Source organism: Oryx dammah, unplaced genomic scaffold, assembly GCF_014754425.2.
Source record: "Oryx dammah isolate SB20612 unplaced genomic scaffold, SCBI_Odam_1.1 HiC_scaffold_1063, whole genome shotgun sequence".
Classification (NCBI taxonomy): domain Eukaryota; kingdom Metazoa; phylum Chordata; class Mammalia; order Artiodactyla; family Bovidae; genus Oryx; species Oryx dammah.
Window position 1 is genome coordinate 1 of NW_024071202.1, and position 8,253 is coordinate 8,253.

The 8,253-nt window shown below is 43.5% G+C and overlaps 1 long non-coding RNA gene across 1 annotated transcript; it reads right to left on the reverse strand.

Annotated features, from left to right (window-relative positions):
* Positions 1 to 49: 49 nt before the first annotated feature.
* LOC120859454 lies at positions 50 to 7,764 on the reverse strand. The gene is made up of 5 exons (XR_005720086.1): positions 7,503 to 7,764; positions 4,125 to 4,235; positions 2,158 to 2,259; positions 1,894 to 1,936; positions 50 to 261 (listed from the first exon to the last, which is right to left on the reverse strand). It is a non-coding gene; the product is annotated as an uncharacterized LOC120859454 (long non-coding RNA).
* Between the last annotated feature and the right edge of the window lie 489 nt (positions 7,765 to 8,253).

Here is an 8,253-nt window from a genome sequence, read left to right on the forward strand (position 1 = left end):
GGACACTGTGTGTTTTAAAAGAGGTGACTATTGCACAGACATGCGTATTCAGGGCAGATAGTCAATCAATTTATTTAAACCCTCAGCAATCAAATAACACCAATGAGGACATGATTTAGTGCCAAGGAGAGATGAGCTGGGAGAGGGAGTGTGAGTGTGAAGAGAGCAGGATCATGTGAATCAGGAACCAGGAAAGTCGTCTTCGTGTTGTTGATCTTGATTCCATGGACACGAGGACGTGTCTGGTCTCAGTGACTCTTTCTGTAGGTGAATAAGAGAGAACCAAAGGTTAAGTAGAGTCGACTGTGAGACAGCTCACAAGGGTGAGCCTCGGGCAGTAGACTGTCCAGGATACAGGGAGCTGGTAGCTGATCCAATATCCGATTCCAAGTGGACCTCAACAGTGCACATTTCTGTGATGGCAGATTGTCCTCAGAATGTACATGTGGTTGGAGATTTCCCATTTCAGATTGATTCTATGAGTAATGATTTCACAGTGCCTGTACAAGGCACTTCATCTAAAGATGATTTTCAGACTCTATATTTGCGGCAGACAACGCTAACCCTGAAACTTTTGTCTTTAGGGTCCTCAAGAATTTTTTTATATTTTTTATCTTTTAATTATTTTTTAATGTTTAAATTTTTAAATTTAAATTATTAATTTTTAATATTCTAGTATAGCTGATTGTCAATGTTGCACTAATTTCATTCGTACTGCCAAGTGATTATACATACAAAAATTTGTATCTATTCTTTTTCAGATTCTTTTCCCATTTAGGTTTTCTAGAGTATTGCTTATAGTCCACTATGCTATGCAGTTGGACCTTGTTCTCTATCCATCCTGTATATAATAGTTTCCATCTACTAACCCCAAACTTCTCAGACGATAAGGATCTGCCTGCAATTCAGGGGACCCAGGTTTGATCCCTGTGTTGGAAAGATCTTGTATAGAAGGGAATGGAGCAACACGAGGATTTTTGCCTGGAGAATACTGTGGACAGAGGAGCATGGAGGGCTATGTTCCATGGGGTTGCAGACAGCCCTATGTGACTGAGCAAGGAACCTTTCTTCCACTTTCACTTTTTAACCGCAAACCTCCCAATCCTTCTTTTTCCAACCCCCTCCCACTTGGCAACCTCAAGTCTTTTCTCCACATCTGTGAGTCTGTTTCTCTTTTGTAAATAAGTTCCCCCATGTCGTGTTTTAGATTCCATGCAGAAGTAATATCTATGTGAAAGTGAAAGTTACTCAGTCATGTCCAACTCTTCATGACCCCATGGACTAGAGCCCACCAGGTTCCTCTGTCCATGGAGATGCTCCAGGAAAGAATACTGGAGAAGCTTTCCCCTTTTCCAAGGCATCTTCCCAACCCAGGAATCAAACCCAAGTCTTCCCAGCTGAGCCACAAGGGAAGCCCAAGAATCCTGGAGTGGGTAGCCTTTCTCTTCTCTAGCATATCTCCCCGACCCAGGAATTGAACCCGGTCCTCCTGCATTGCAGGCAGGTTCTATACCAACGGAGTCATCAGGGAAGCCCTGCTTCTTTAACACCGATTCTCCCAGAGGAGGTATGTGCGGGGACAACCGCAATGTCAGGATGGATGGGAACACTGATAGTTTCCACCTACTCATGGGGATGTCTGCTTCTCTCTGATGACTCTGGTTGCAAGATTCCTGTAGAATACGACTCTCTCACCACAGCTGCTCAGCGTTCATCACCCAAACTGTTTGCAACTTAATATGGCTCAAGAGCAGCGAAATTATGGAACAGAAAAAAGTCTTTAGTGACACATTTAAACTGTTGAGACAAACATTTCACACGCATGAAATAACAGTGTGACCTGATTGCTTCATCTGGAAGGGGCACCATTAATAACGGACCATGTTTACTTACAAAAGTATCAGAGTCACTGGTTTTCACTCCTCTGGACAGTCATCTGGGGAAAAACAAAATGGGAGAAATAAAAGAGCCACCAATTACTAACATTCCCAGCATCTCCAATGTTTTGTTCACTCTTACCTTTTTTTTTTTTTTTAAATAACAGATCTTAAAAGAGATGACTTGTGGAAGAAGAAATTTTGAATAAGCTGATTTGTTTCCTGATATTTACACACCAGGTGAATGGTATGGTCAGGGGAAAAAGTATAATTCCTTTACCATTATCGATGAAATTCCGGATATTTTCTTCTGGAATCCCTTTTTCTCTCACTATGTTTTTGAACTCCTCTTCGTGTTTCGGATCAACATTATCTCCTGCGCCTGTAAAATCACCGTGCAAAAAGCAGAATTGTTGACCCCTGGGAACCCATGGATATTCCTGAATCTACAGAACAAGGAATGGAACATGCCAATCAGAGTTTCACTTGTATAATCTAAGACCTTTAAACGGTTGACACCACACAGACATATGTCTTCTGTCTTAAGAATTGAGCCCAGTCTAACTTGGTGAGCAGGACACCCTCCCCCTCAGCATCAGGAGCTGGATGACAAAAACTTGCCAGGATCTCCATGAATCTGGGTCTCAGTTCATCCTGATATGAAACCTACTTGCTTCTCACACCTTCCTCGTATATGTACCTGCCACGCATCTCTGTTTCTAGACCCAGCTTAATAGGAAGCACGCTTCTCCCCTTCCATGGACACATTCACCACTTTGCACTTAATGCCAGAGGGCAATTTACTCTTTCATGAACCTACCATTCTACCCAATAACCTTTTCTGAAATAGACACCTGTTGTCCCCATGGCACACACACCTCTCAGGGCTTCTATGTGGTTAGGGAGTAATGTCAGTGTTCATATGAACAATGCATTTGAAACATGGAAAAGGGCAAAGATTTATCATGTAAGTATCTGTTTCAAGGCTTACGGTACATCAGAAAACTGATATTGTATACAAACACATACATATAGAATCTGCATATATATGGAATCTAGAAAGATGGTACTGATAATGAACTTATTTGCAGGGCATCAGTGGAAAAACAGTCATAGAGAAGAGACTTATGGGCATGGGGAGAGGGGAGGAGATGGTGAGATGTATGGAGAGAGTGACATGGAAACTTACATGACCATCTGTAAATTGGATGGAAAATGGGAAATTGCTGTATGTCTCAGAGAACTCAAACAGGGGCTCTGTGTCAACCTAGAGGGGTGGGATGGAGAGGGAGATGGGAGGGAGGTTCAAAAGGGAGGGGACAAATGTGTACCTATGGGCTTTCTTTGTGGCTCTGCTGGTAAAGATTCCTCATACAGGAGACCTGGGTTTGATCCTGGAGTTGGGAAGACACCCTGGAGACGGGAAAGGCTATCCCCTCCAGTATTCTGGCCTGAAGAATTCCATGGACTGTATAGTCCATGGTATCATATAAAGAATCAGACACGACTGAGCAACTTTCACACAAGCACACGTATGCTGCTGCTGCTGCTGCTAAGTTGCTTCATTCGTGTCCGACTCTGTGCGATCATATAGAAGGCAGTCCACCAGGCTCTGCCATCCCTGGGATTCTCCAGGCAAGAACACTGGAGTGGGTTGCCATTTCCTTCTCCAATGCGTGAAAGTGAAAAGTGAACGTGAAGTCACTGAGTTGTGCCCAACTCTCAGTGACCCCATGGACTGCAGCCCACCAGGCTCCTCCATCCATGGGATTTTCCAGGCAAGAGAAGCACTGGTATATGTATGGCTGATTCATGTTTATGTTTGACAGAAAAAACACCATTCAATAAAGCAGTTATCCTTCAATTAAAAATAGATAAAAATTTAAAAATGAAAGGAAGTCAGTCTCATTATAGCTATGGCATGAAATTAGTTGAAATATTAAATATTTCAACATTTAACATTCCACATTCAACATGAACTATTATAAAATGATTCTGGTAAAACTTCATTTTTAAAATTTCAACAGAAAAGAATTATCTTGAAACGTCTGATGATGTGATGTTCTGCACCCTATGGCCTCCTGTTTCTTGGTAGATTACCTTCCAGGAACCTTAATTCGGTTAGCATAAAGATGCAGGCCTTGCACCCTGAATACTGTCAGCACCTCCTGATATTCTGAATGGAAGTCTTGACAGTGGACATGTAACATTACCATATCAGTGGGAATTTTAGGATGTCATACCTACCAAATAATCCCACCAGTTTTGTCTCCCTGCCATCTGCATCCACATTGAGATCATACGCTATGAGATAGTACTTGTCCCCACTAATGAGTTGAAATTCATTGTGACCCGCATCTGTGAGAGAGAGAAAAGATGCAAACAGCCCCACCTTAACCAGTTGTCAGTTAGATTATTGTGGCATACGGCGGGCATAAAGAACGGTCCATTGTGTATTGACCCACTCACTCCATGCATGCACAGAATGCTACCGTTAACCACGGCAAGGAAAGGAGGGATGACTTTTCCTCACCCCCACCTTTTCCTACCATTAACCAGTCACTCCTTGCTGTCTTACCAAGATGCTTACCACATTAGAACATACGTTCTAATGAACCCCGCAGATTCTTTTTCTGCATTGTTTTTTGACTTGCTGAGTCTTCCCTGCTGCCCGTGGGCTTTCTCCACATGTGGTGACTGTGGAGTGCAGTCTGGTGTGGTGTGCGGGCTTCTTATTGCAGTGCCTTCCCTTGATGCCGAGTACAGGCTCTGGGCTGTGTGGGTTTCAGTAGTTGCAGCTAGCAGGCTCCAGAGTGCAGGATCAGTAGCTGTGGTGCATGAGCTTAGATGCCCCACGGTGTGTGGGATTTTCTCAGACTAGGGATCAAACCCATGTCTCCTGCCCTAGCAGGCAGAATTCTTATCCCCTGGACCACCGGGGAAGTTCCTGAGAGTGCTTTAAAACATCATGAACGTGCTATCAAATACAGGTTCTAAAATTCTTGGATGTCTGTTTCCCCAGCCACAAAATTGATATCTCTTGACCAACTTATCTTGTGTTCATCACCTTCTGTTCCTGAGTTCATACACCAGGCCAGGCAACCTTTCGAACACTTAAGTATTGTGTTTCCCGCGCCCCTCAGTCTTGGGTATGACACAGCTCCCTGCCTTGTCTGTTGGTATGAAGACAGCTTGCCTGCTAGGACGTGTAGGCAGTGACCACCTAGAGGTGACCTTCCGCACCTGGACCGCTGCCCCTGCTCTCTGGCCTGCCCGTCCACTCTGCCCCATGTGTCTGGACAAGAAGCAGCTCTGACCTACTGTGTGTCACACTGCACTCTCTACCTCCCTTCTCATTCTGCTGGCCTCCATCTCACCTTCCTGCAACCACTCAGCAACATGGGATGTAAAACTGCCCATCTGTGTTCCTGAAGCATGCAAACACCACTGCTCCATCTCTGAAACACTGAAAATTTTTAGTGTGCTTGCAAAAGAAAAGAAAAGAAAAGAAAAAAAGCAGCTTCAGAGTCTCAAAGCCCTGACAAGACTATGCAATTTTCTCAAGGCCACGCAAGTCCACACTGGGACAGACGTTCATACTATGCATGTCCTCAGATTATCAGTGACCACCTGTAGTTGACCATGGCTTCACAGGTTGGGCATAGCAGCATCACTGAATTGACTGTCATGTTCATGAAGGGATGAGACAGTGAGAGTAAATCTGTCTTCTGGGCATCAGTTCACCATCAAGGCCACTGCTGTACTGGGCCTGATGCGGGTACACCTCACAGTCCCCAAAACAAAGCTGAAGACTTCAATGGCTGGTCCCCAAGAGACCTTCCAAGACGCCTTGCCCTTCTGTTTATCTCCCTTGTTTAGTCATTGTGTAGAATTCAAGCTAAAACAGATTGCAGAAATGGAGAAGCAGAAAGACAGTGGAAGAATTCACAATTCGGCCAAGGGAAATCACAGAATGGGAATAAGAAAATGAAAGCTTAATTTAGAAAACATCAAATATTAGAAGTTATCAACGAAAAGTACAGGGAAATATTTCAGGCATGAATTTTACTAATTTGTGATCATTGCATATGTGCTGTGCCACTACTTAGTTTGGGGTAAGGGTTGTGATCACATATGATGTGTTTAAATGTTAATCAAATATGTTCCCCCTAGGCCATGAGAAAATAATAATGTTATTTAGGGCCATTATAAAGAGCTCAGAGATATGAAACTTAGCCAGCATCCCCATTGCTTTAAATAGAAGCTGCGTTTCTGGTTGAACTCACGATGATTTGCTTGAGTTCAAGTTCATCCATCTCAGCTTGGATGGTCAAAGACATCTCAAGATTGTTTTTTAAAAGTGAATAGCACTGATGTGCAAACTCAAGATAGACCCCTGAGACCTCAGTTCATAAGCCTGTTGTAAATGATCCGTCAGAACCCTATGAAATACAAATTCTACACTCATGCTTGGTCTCATTGTTCTTGTTGATATTTAATTGCTATGTCATGACTGACTCTCCACGACCCCATGAACTGTACGACACTAGGTTCCTCTGTCCTCCACGATCTTCTAGAGTTTGCTCAAATGATGCATCCAACCATCTCATCCTCTGGCACCTCCTTCTCTTTTGACCTTCGATCTTCCCCAGCATCAGGGTCTTTTACAGTGAGGCAAATCTTCGCATCAGGTGGCCAACGTACTGAGACTTTAGCATCTGTCCTTCCTTCCAGTGAATATTCTTGGTTGATCTCCTGTAGGATTGACTGGTTTCCTCTCCTTCGAGTCCAAGGGACTCTCAAGTGTCTTCTGCAGCATCACCATTTGAAAGTATCAACTCAATCTTCTTATGGTCCAACTCTCAAAGACACAGGAAACTGCTGAGTAAAAGCATACTGTTGACTCTACGGACCTTTGTTGGCAAAGTGATGTCTCTGCATTTTAATATGCTGTCTTGGTTGTCATAGCTTTCTTTCTAAGGAGCAAGCATCTTTTAATTATGTGGCTGCAGCCACAACCCACAGAGATTTGGGGGCTCAAGAAAAGAAAATCTGTTGCTGCTTGCACTCTTTCCCCTTTCTATTTGCCATAAAGTGAGGGGAACAGATGCCATGATCTTAGCGTTTTTGAATGTTGAGTTTCAGACCAGCATTCTCAGTCTCCTCATTCACCGTCATCAAGAGACTCTTTAGTTCCTCTTCACTTTCTTCCATTAAAGTGGTATCATCGGCATAGCTGAGGCTGTTGATATTTCTGCCAGCAATCTTCATTCCAGCCTGGCATTTAGCATGATGTACTCTTGCCTGGAAAATCCCCTGGATGGAGGAGCCTGGTGGGCTACAGTTCATGGGGTCTCAAAGAGTTGAACACGACTGAGCAACTTCCCTCACTCACTCACTCACTCACTCTGCATGTAAGTTATATAAGCAGCATGACAGTACATACTAACTTATGGTACTCTTCTCCCAGTTTTGAACCAGCCTGTTGTTCCACATCTCACTGTTACTGACTGATCAACACACAGGTTTCTCAGAGTAGAATTCAGGTGTATGGGGTTATTAAAGAAAGATGATACCAAGATTTCTACCTGAATATACTCTTTCCAGTGTAACACTCATACTTACAGTCAATAGCATAATGGGTTTCTTCCTTTAGGCCTGAGACATATTTTTCTATGCATTCTCCATTCTGCCTTAAAAACAAAATATATTCAAGTTGGTTGATTAAGAGAATAACAATTTGATGTATAATTAAGATTCTTTCTTTGTGACACCCAAGAAAATGTGTCAGGTATCACCTCAGTGCTGGTGAACATTTTGACCTTCAAAAGGGACAAAATATGTTGTCTCGATCCAGTAACTGTCAAGTGGCAAGGATGGTTTGTCTTCCCACTATATCTAACTAGTAGTTCTGAAGATAACCGGTAGATTCAAAACAGGTTGTGTGTAGAGCCAATAAACAAGGAGAAATCTAGAATTTTAGGAAAAAAAGAAAAAGAATGAACTTTTCCTTTATATATATAGTTTCTGAAAACTGAGAGGCATAGCCGTCATGGCAAACTTGGGGGTATTTCGCAACCCTGGCAGTGACTTGTTTTTCAATGAAAGTGAAAGTGTTTGTCACTCAGTTGCGTCTGACTCTCTGTGACCCCGTGGACTGTAGCCCGCCAGGCTTCTCTGTCCATGGGATTCTCCAGGCAAGAATACTGGAGTGGGTCGCCATTTCCTCCTCCAGGGGGTCTTCCCGACCCAGGGATAGAACTCCTGTCACATATATTGCAGGCGCCTGGGAAGGGTCTTGGGAATGTCACTAGGGGCTCTGAAGGCTTTGGGAAACTCACTGGTGATGAAACCTCCCGTGAGGAAGCCCCGAGGG